The sequence below is a fragment of the Rhinopithecus roxellana genome, chromosome 13 (genome assembly GCF_007565055.1).
Source record: "Rhinopithecus roxellana isolate Shanxi Qingling chromosome 13, ASM756505v1, whole genome shotgun sequence".
Taxonomy (NCBI): domain Eukaryota; kingdom Metazoa; phylum Chordata; class Mammalia; order Primates; family Cercopithecidae; genus Rhinopithecus; species Rhinopithecus roxellana.
This window is the reverse complement of record NC_044561.1, coordinates 113,729,985-113,739,724: the sequence shown is the minus strand read 5'-3', so window position 1 is coordinate 113,739,724 and position 9,740 is coordinate 113,729,985. Positions and strand designations below refer to the sequence as shown.

Here is a 9,740-nt window from a genome sequence, read left to right as displayed (position 1 = left end):
TTAGTGAGAAAGATTAAACCTGGAAGAGTGAGGAAAATGATTGCAGAGAGCGTCAAGGCTGGGGTCTTGATGAGAAGGGCTAGTCCTTTGAGAAAATATATAACTGTATGGACCAACAGACAGATTGAAGATTTAGGAAGTGGAGAACTGGCCATTGTTGGAAGCTGGTGGAAGGTGAGCGATTGGGCACTTGGGTATACACTGAGATGGGCAACATAGGGGATGGGTCAGGCCTAAGGGAGGAGATGATGATTCTGGTTTGGGACATGTTGAGCCTAGGGGGTAGTGGGCCATCCAAGAGTAGATGTCTAATGGGCAGCTTGCTCTGTGGTGAGAGAAAGCTGGCTTTGGGGACAGTTGGCATGTAAGATGGGACTTGAAGCAATTGGAGAATAGGAGATCAAGCAAAGTGAGTGTCCTGAGAAGGGGAGAGAGTCTAGGATGGCATGCTGCTTGGTACCTTGTAAATACCCAAATGTTTATAAATTCATTTATTTGATCAACAGCTGTATTCCTTCTTAAGTAATTAGGTAATAGGCATTCCTTATCTGGTAATTGAAACATTATGAAGCAAGTGCAATTTTCTCATTACTCTGGGGACACTGACTCATTCTATCACAAAGGTTTGAGAACAAGAGATTTTTGTTTAATAGTCTATTTTTCCTTTTTAAAATTACACAAATAATACACAATACATATGTATTAATACTTGTACCATCCAAAAGATACAGAAGTACAGAGAGTAAAAAGGTTTTCTCTTCTCTCTTCATCTTCTCTCCATTCAAGACATTTTGAAAGTAATTATCCATGTACTGTTCCTAAGAGGAGCTGGGTTCTGGACAGTCTAGGTTGGAGACTGGAGAATGTGATCCTCATGTTTGTCTTTGACTCACAGTGACCATAGATAAAAGTGATTTTTTTTTTTTTAAGACAGAGTCTCGCTCTGTTGCCCAGGCTGGAGTGCAGTGGCACAATCTCGGCTCACTGCAAGCTCCGCCTCTGGGGTTCACGCCATTCTCCTGCCTCAGCCTCCTGAGTAACTGGGATACAGATGCCTGCCACCATGCCTGGATAATTTTTTGTATTTTTAGTAGAGACGGGGTTTCACCATATTAGCCAGGATGGTCTCATCTCCTGACCTCGTGATCCACCTGCCTCAGCCTCCTAAAGTGCTGGGATTACAGGCATGAACCACCACACCTGGCCCGATAAAAGTGATATTAATGATCAGTGATTGCCTCCCCAGGAGATACACTTGCTTTTACCCTTAGTGGTGTGTGACCTTGTTTTTATAGGAAGTCATTCAACAGCATAGTTAGTGGAGAGCTGAAACCCTGCATTATGGACTTTGGGAAGCTCTACCACAGCTGGACAGATGTGGAGGAGAGGGCTCTCATTTCCAGTGTATAGGAAATCTCTGGCATGTGAATGCATGCACACGTGCACCCTGATGTGATGTCTCAAGAGTTGCGAGGCCAGGCATGGTGGCTAACACCTGTAATACTAGTACTTTGGGAGGCCAAGGTGGGCAGATCACCTGAGCTCAGTAGTTCAAGACCAGCCTGGGCAACATAGCAAAAACCCTGTCTCTACTAAAAATACAAAAACTAGCTGGGCATAGTGGGGCATGCCTGTAATGCCAGCTACTTGGGAGGCTGAGACATAAGAATGGCTTGAACCCAGGAGATGGAGGTTGCAGTGAGCCAAGATCGCTGCCACTGCACTCCAGCCTGGGCAACAGAGCAAGACCCTGGCTCCAAAAATAAATAAAACAATAAAGAGCTGTGAAAGCCTTTGGTTATGCAGTGAATTTTTAGTGTTATTACATGTACCAGTCTCTAGCTGATCAAAATAATCATCTTTAGGAAATGTTAGAAATAGTCATGAGATGTCGTATATTTTATTTGATTCCTTATGTGCCCAGTTTAACTTCATGCAATGTACCTGGGTTTTAGACTTGATATTTGGCCATCATTTAAAGGTGGACTTCATTAGAGGCATCAAAAGATGAATTGTGGGCTGACTGTGGTGGCTTACGCCTGTAATCCCAGAACTTTGGGAGGCCAAGGCAGGTGGATCACAAGGTCAGGAGTTCGAGAACAGCCCACCTAACATGGTGAAACGTCATCTCTACTAAAAATACAAAAAATTAGCCAGGCGTAGTGGTGCATGCCTGTAATCCCAGCTACTCAGGAGGAGAGGCAGGAGAGTCGCTTGAACCTGGGGGGCAGAGGTTGAAACCCGTCTACTAAAAATAAAAAAAATTAGCCGGGCGTGGTGGTGGGCGCCTGTAGTCCCAGCTGCTCGGGAGGCTGAGGCAGGAGAATGGCATGAACCCAGGAGGCGGAGGTTGCAGTGAGCTGAGATCGTGCCACTGCACTGTAGCCTGGTGACAGAGCTAGACTTTGCCCCCCCAAAAAAAAGAAAAAAAAAGATGAATTGTGTCTAATGGACCTCTAAAACATTACTTCTACAGTGTTAAATATGCATAAAAATATGTGCTTAAGGAAGATTGTTACTTGGTAGAGAAGATGAGAAGTTATTTGATTGCCTTTGGCATTTGCAGCATACCACAGGATCTAGATTTTTTTTTTTTTGAGATGGAGTCTTGCTCTGTTGCCCAAGCTGGAGTGCAGTGGTGCGATCTCAGCTTACTGCAACCTCCACCTCCTGGGTTCACGCCTTTCTCCTGCCTCAGCCTCCCAAGCAGCTGGGACTACAGGCGCCCGCCACCACGCCCAGGCTAATTTTTTGTATTTTTAGTAGATGGGGTTTCCCTGTGTTAGCCAGGATGGTCTTGATTGCCTGACCTTGTGATCTGCCTGCCTTGGCCTCCCAAAGTGCTGGGATCTCATGCCCGGCCAGGGTCTAGAATTTAAATGAAAAATTATTCTAGAGCTCAAGCACTGAAAGGGTACTTAATAATTTTTTGGCAGCTTGCTGATGTGTTTATTTTCTGGTCTTCTTCATCTTGGGGTAAAAGACACCTTTATGGACTTAGTTGTTAAAGTCAGGAACCTGGGAGTCATCCTTAATAACTCTGTCCCTCATGCCCAATCCACCAGAAGGACTACCGATTCTACCTGTAACACATTAGGGAACCCATCTTCACTGCCAGCACCCTAACGTGGGCCACTGTCATCATAGCCCAGGACTTCTGTAATAGCCTTCTGCCTTCTCTCTCAGCTGCTACTCACTCCCATCCACTCTACATTTCAGCCAAAGTGATCTTTTTGGAAACATAAGTCAGTTATGTTACTCCCCTGCTTAAAACTTTTAAATGGCTTCCCATTGCACTTAGGATAAAATGTTTAAACACCCGTCACTGTTTGCAAGGTGATACGTGACATGGCTGTGGACTAATTAACCTCATGTTGCACTCACCTCCATTCACCATCATCCTTCCAGTTTCTGGAGGAAGTCATCCTTTTATTTGAACTGAACTTTCTCTGTAAGCATCAAAATTTAATTACCGTCTATGGTTCTTCCACAAATAAGAAAAGATTTTATGTCTACTACTCTTTCCTACTCCCAGCTATTTTTCAAAGTTTCTCATTAATTTTCGACATTATCTTTTTTGTTTCAATAATTCTTATTAGCAGTTGCACTGCACCTAGTGTCTATTTTATCGATAATTGTGGAGTAGAGTTTTAAGCCTTTTTTTTTTTTTTTTTTTTTTTGTTAAGCTCTGCTTCTTGTATTCCAAATCTTTTATTTCTTGGATTCAAATTTAATTTGCTACAGTACACCTTTGAGTCTCTTCCTGCTTTCCCCCAAAGAACACAGTGGTGAACTTCATGGAGCAGTTATATATCCCCAGGTAACTTTATTTTGCCTTCACACTTAAGTAACAGTTTTAGGGAGATATGAGAGTCTATGCTTAAAGTTAGTTTTCCTTTTAAACTTTGTAGAAATTGTTTCATTTGTGTTTTAGCATCTGAAATTACAGATGAGAAGTCTGGTGCAAATACAATTTTCCTTTTGTTACAGTTAGCATGCTTCCTACCTGTAGCATGTTCCTAGATTTCAATTTTATTTTGTAATTTAAAAATTTCACCAAGCTATATTTCGGTAGTTTTTTTCAGTATCGTTATACACCATGTAAACTTGGCAGACCCTTTCAACCTAATGCTCAAATCTCTTTAACTCAGATCCATTTGGTCCTATTTCTTTGGTAATTTCTTTTCCTCTGTCCTCTCCTTTAAAACAAAGGTTAGACATATGTTGGATCATCTAGATTTATCCTCCTTTCCCCTCTCATTTCCCGTTTCTTGGTTTGGGAGAATTCATCAGTTTGATCTTGTAAATCACTGCTTTTGTCTTTGGTTATGCCCCTTTTGCTATTCAGACCTCTGTTGAAGGATTAAAAAATTTTTTTGGCCCAGTGCAGTGGCTCATGCCTATAATCCCAGCCCTTTGGGAGGCTGAGGTGGTTGGATCACTTGAGGTCAGGAGTTTGAGACCAGCCTGGCCAACATGGTGAAACCCCATCTCTACTAAAAAAAAAAAATTAAAAAAAGGAGCTTTGTTTTTTATTCCCCAGTAATAACTTTTTAGTATTGTTCCTCTCCCTTAGTATCTCCATAGATCTTTGAAATGGTATCTTAATAGATCTTTCAGAGAATACTACAATTATTTTCTGCTTCCTTGGCTATTTTATTTGTTATTACTTAAGGGCACATTAAATTATCTGGAGAATATTTAAATACAAATGCCTGGGCCTCTCTTCCCTCTGTAAATACGGATTCAATTGGATCGTGGTGGGGCCCAGGCAATTGGTATTTCTTTTTTTTTTTTTTTTTTTTTTGGCCTGGGAATGAGAAAATAACTTTATTTCATTGTGGGGAGCAGGCCGATGTCCAGACTCAGAACTTCTGGAACTGCTTCTTGGTGCCGGCAGCCTTGGTGACCTTGAGCACGTTGAAGCGCACTGTCTTGCTAAGGGGCCGACACTCGCCCACTGTGACGATGTCACCGATCTGGACGTCCCTGAAGCAGGGGGACAGGTGCACAGACATGTTCTTGTGGCGCTTCTCAAAGCGGTTGTACTTGCGGATGTAGTGGAGGTAGTCTCGGCGGATGACAATGGTCCTCTGCATCTTCATCTTGGTCACCACACCAGAGAGGATCCGCCCTCGAATGGAGACATTACCAGTGAAGGGGCATTTCTTGTCAATGTAAGTGCCCTCAATAGCCTCTTTGGGTGTCTTGAAGCCCAGACCGATGTTCTTGTAGTACCGCGGGAGCTTCTCCTTGCCAGTTTCTCCCAGCAGGACCCTCTTTTTTTTTGAAAGATGGTCGGCTGCTTTTGGTAGGCACGCTCAGTCTGAATGTCCGCCATCTTCCCGGCCACCCGAAAAAGGAAAGCCAGGCAATTGGTATTTCTAAAAAGCTTAGCAGATGATTCTGATGTGCGTCCAGGATTGAGAACTCTTTGATTGTGTGATCAGAGTGGTAACTGTAGTGGGTTTTCTCAGCACAAGTGGGAATTATTCTTCCAGAAGTAAATTCAGAGTATAGGAGCGCTGGTCCTGCTACCAGGGATATACCTCCAGGGATTCAGTCGGCTGCCTTCCGGGCGGGTGTGTGCGTTGTCATGTGTGGTGCTGTTTCTTAGTTCTGTAGTCCCAGCACCTATGTGGGTGGTTCCCCCACAGCTGATCCTCCACTTTATTATAGAGAGCTGTTCTCACAGCTTAGCCTTTCTGAGAACACTGGAGGATGCAGCTGTTCCATAGGCCTCTAATTATTCTCCTGACAGTCCTGGGCTCACTTCTGCTTCTACATCCAGCTTCCCTTATGTCTGAATTTGAGTTTGTTCTCCCCTAGGGGTTCTATGGTTATATTCACAGTTTTAGAGTTTCCTTCTTTTGCTTGGTTCAAGTTGCAATTTCCTTTACGTCTTAGTATTGCTGTCATTCAGTCAGTCCTGATGGCATTTCCCCTCCCTTTGGCCCAGAAGTCCTCATGCTCTTCTGATGGTATCTTTCCTGTTTATCCTGTGCTGCTGTGAACTTATTACTCTTGTATTTTTGTAATATATATATTTTTAATAAGTAGTCTTTTATATTGGTGATTTTAAGAGACAGGAGAAGTACATTCTAAGTTAATCATTATTTATGATGAACAAGAAGTCCTCAAATACTTTTTGGTTACTTCTGAATGGTATCAGACATTCAAGGAGTTCAGCTGACTATTTACAGAAGAGGAACTTAAGGTGGTTTAACCAAATGAAAAACTACTTCATTCTATTAGTTAAAAAAAAAATGCATTTAAAGTTGTAAGATACCATTTTTCACGTATCAAATTAGTGAAGTGTGTTTTTGTGTGTATGTGTGGAGTGGAGGTTGTGGTGGGGAGTATATAAGGGGTGAGGATTATATATGAGAAAGACAATTTAATGCTAACAAGGATGTAGAAGTATAGATATTCTTGTATACTTCTTGTGGAATGCAAAGTGGTACAATACTCAGTGCAGTTTGGCAATATGGGCCTTTAAAACTTTCATCGTCTTTGACCCAGGATTCAAATTCTGGCAGTCTATCCCAAGGAAGTAATCATGGGTGAAGACAATAATTTATTTACAAAGATGTTATAAAATAAATAAAAACAGGCAGCGCGTGGTGGCTAACGCCTGTAATCCCAGCACTTTGGGAGGCTGAAGCAGGCAGATCATGAGTCAGGAGATCGAGACCATCCTGGCTAGCACAGTGAAACCCTGTCTCTACTAAAAATACAAAAAATTAGCCGGGCGTGGTGGCAAGCACCTGTAGTCCCAGCTACTTGGGAGGCTGAAACAGGAGAATGGCATGAACCTGGGAGGCGGAGCTTGCAGTGAACCCAGATCGTACCACTGCACTCCATCCTGGGTGACAGAGCAAGACTCTGTCTCAAAAAAAATATAAAAATAAAAATAAATAAAAACAAAAACCAAACACCTCCAAATGCCTGACACTGGATAATTGCTAAATTATGGTACAAATTATGGTACATCTATGCAGCTAACAAAATTGAACAAAATGAAGTTAACACAAATAAATATTTAAAAAGATTTTAATGTCATAGGGAAAATGCTTATATAATGATGCTAGGTGAAAAAAATATATACTGTAAAACAGATTTATCTAGAATATTCTGTTTAAAAACTGCAGAGAGATCGGGCAAGGTGGCTCACATCTGTAATCCCAGCACTTTGGGAGGCCAAGGTGGGAGGATCACAAGGTCAGGAGTTCAAGATCAGCCTGGCCAATATGGTGAAACCCCGTCTCTACTAAAAATACCAAAATTAGCCGGCATGGTGGTGGGCGCCTGTAGTTCCAGCTACTCAGGAGACTGAGACAGGAGAATTGCTTGAACCCAGGAGGCGAAGGTTGCAGTGAACTGAGATTGCACCACTGCACTCCAACCTGGGCAACAGTAAAAGTTAGCAGTAGTGATTGTTTCTATGATTTGAATTATGTGCACTTTTTCCTCTATAGTCTTATAGTCTTCTGTATTTTCCTGTATATCTACAATATGTATATTCAGGAAAATATTGGTATTATTTTTTAAATTGCCAAGCTGTTCCACAAAGAAATATGAATGGCCAGTAATCACATGAAAAGGTTTAACCTCAGTAGTAATAAAAGATGCAAAGAATGCTCAATAACATGAGAGATGCTTATCAGACCCATATTTAAGTATGAAAAAATGCCAATATGTGCAGTATGATCCCAGTATGGTTAAAATTGTGTATGTGCACATGTGTGTGCATCAGAATGTTGACAGTGCTTATCTTTTGGTAGTGGATATTTTTGGGTTATATAAGCTTTCCCCCAACTATAATCTTTTTATTTTATTTTTCTTCGAGACAGGGTCTCTCTCTGTCGACCGGGCTGGAGTTACAGTGGCACAATCTCTGCTCACTGCAACCTCTGCCTCCCTAGTTCAAGCAGTTCTCCTGCCTCAGTTTCCTGAGTAGCTGGGACTACAAGTGTTACCCCCCAACACCCAGCTAATTTTTGTATTTTTACTACAGACATAGTTTCACCATGTTGGCCAGGCTAGTCTCAAATTCCTGGCCTCAAGTGATTCGCCCACCTCGGCCTCCCAAAGTGCAATCCCAGGCTTGAGCCACCACACCCAGCCTCCCCTAGCTATAATCTTCTCTACTCCTTTGTATTTTCCAGTTTGCTTATATTGAAAGTGTATTGCTCTTGTAATCAGGGTTTTTTTTTTTTCCACACTAAAATTAATCTTTCCATCCCCTACACTATTCTTTCTGCTTTTAAAACATGTTTAAAATATTTAACATGGAGGGGGCTGGGCGCGGTGGCTCATGCCTGTAATCCCAGCACTTTGGGAGGCCAAGGTGTGTGGATCACGAGGTCAGAAGCTTGAGACCATCCTGGCTAACATGGCGAAACCCTGTCTCTACTAAAAATACAAAAAATTAGCCAGGCGTGGTGGCGGGCGCCTGTAGTCCCAGCTACTTGGGAGGCTGAGGCAGGAGAATGGTGTGAACCCGGAAGGTGGAGCTTGCAGTAAGCCAAGATAGCACCACTGCACTCCAACTTAGGCGATAGAGCGAGACCCCGTCCCCCCCCCAAAAAAAAATAATAAATTAACATGGAGGGTAGGGCAGGAGAAATTTGAGAGAATTCTCTGTGTAATTCAGTATTAAGAATTAATTGAACTCAATATAAATTTACATACTACCTTAAAGAGATTTAACTGTTTGTTTAAAGAGGTATATTTGAGTACATCAAATACTTTAAAAATATACCCTTTTCTCAAAATACTAGCCACGTAGATGCAACATGATGGAAAACTGGCTTTGTGCCATTTAAAAAATGTTACAAAAATATTTGTCATTTAAAAAAAAGTATATAGTTGAATAAGTTAGTTTCTTTTGTTAAGAGATAAGAGTCTTGCTGTGTTGCCCAGGCTGACCTTAAACTCCTGGGCTCTAGCAATCCTCCTGCTTCAGCCTCCCAAGCAACTGGGACTACAAGTACACCCCACCTTGCTTGGTTAGTTTATATACGTTTTTGTCAAATGTTTATACTTATGTAAACACCACCCCCAATCAGTATACAGAACATTTTTGCCACTCTAGAAAAGTTTCCTCCTTATGCTGTCTTGTCTGTCTTCATCATTCTATTGTGATTTTTACCACCATAAATTTTGTCTTTTCTAGAACTCCACATTTTATTTTCTATCTAACTTCTTTTGCTCACCATGCTTTGGAGATTCATCCATGACATGTGTATCAGAAACGTATTCTTTTTTATTGCTGAGTAGTATTCCATTGTATGAATATCACAGTTTTAAAAATCTATTCTTATGCTGACAGATATGTAGGATGTGTCCAGGTTTTGTCTATTTAAAAATTAGGGATAGTTTGTAGCTATGTCATAAACCCCAGTGTGCTTGCTTTCTTCTTTTTTCTGTCTAGCAGGGCTTGTGAAGCAAGCATTTGCCCTGCAGTTAAGGGCTCATTTCCAGGCGCTTATAACTAAGACCACCACAAAGAGAACAGAAAACAAAACTAAAGTGAGCCCGCCAAGTCCCAGGCGGACGCCTCAAGAGTTCAGATCTTGGGCACAGAACGACAGGCCTGCAAATTGAAAACTCCCTTTACAGAAAGAAAAAAAAAAGAGCTAAGCATTGAGAGAGCTCAGGACACCCAATTAGAGATCAAGAGAGCCACTACCACATTGGATCGAATCACAGCAGTTGTTTTGAGACAGAGAGATTAC

The 9,740-nt window shown here is 41.8% G+C and overlaps 1 pseudogene across 1 annotated transcript; it reads right to left on the bottom strand.

Annotated features, from left to right (window-relative positions):
* Positions 1-4,801: 4,801 nt before the first annotated feature.
* On the bottom strand, positions 4,802-5,344 carry LOC115892754 (annotated as a pseudogene). Its single transcript, XR_004052640.1, has one exon. The product of XR_004052640.1 is annotated as a 40S ribosomal protein S11-like (transcript).
* Positions 5,345-9,740: the final 4,396 nt, after the last annotated feature.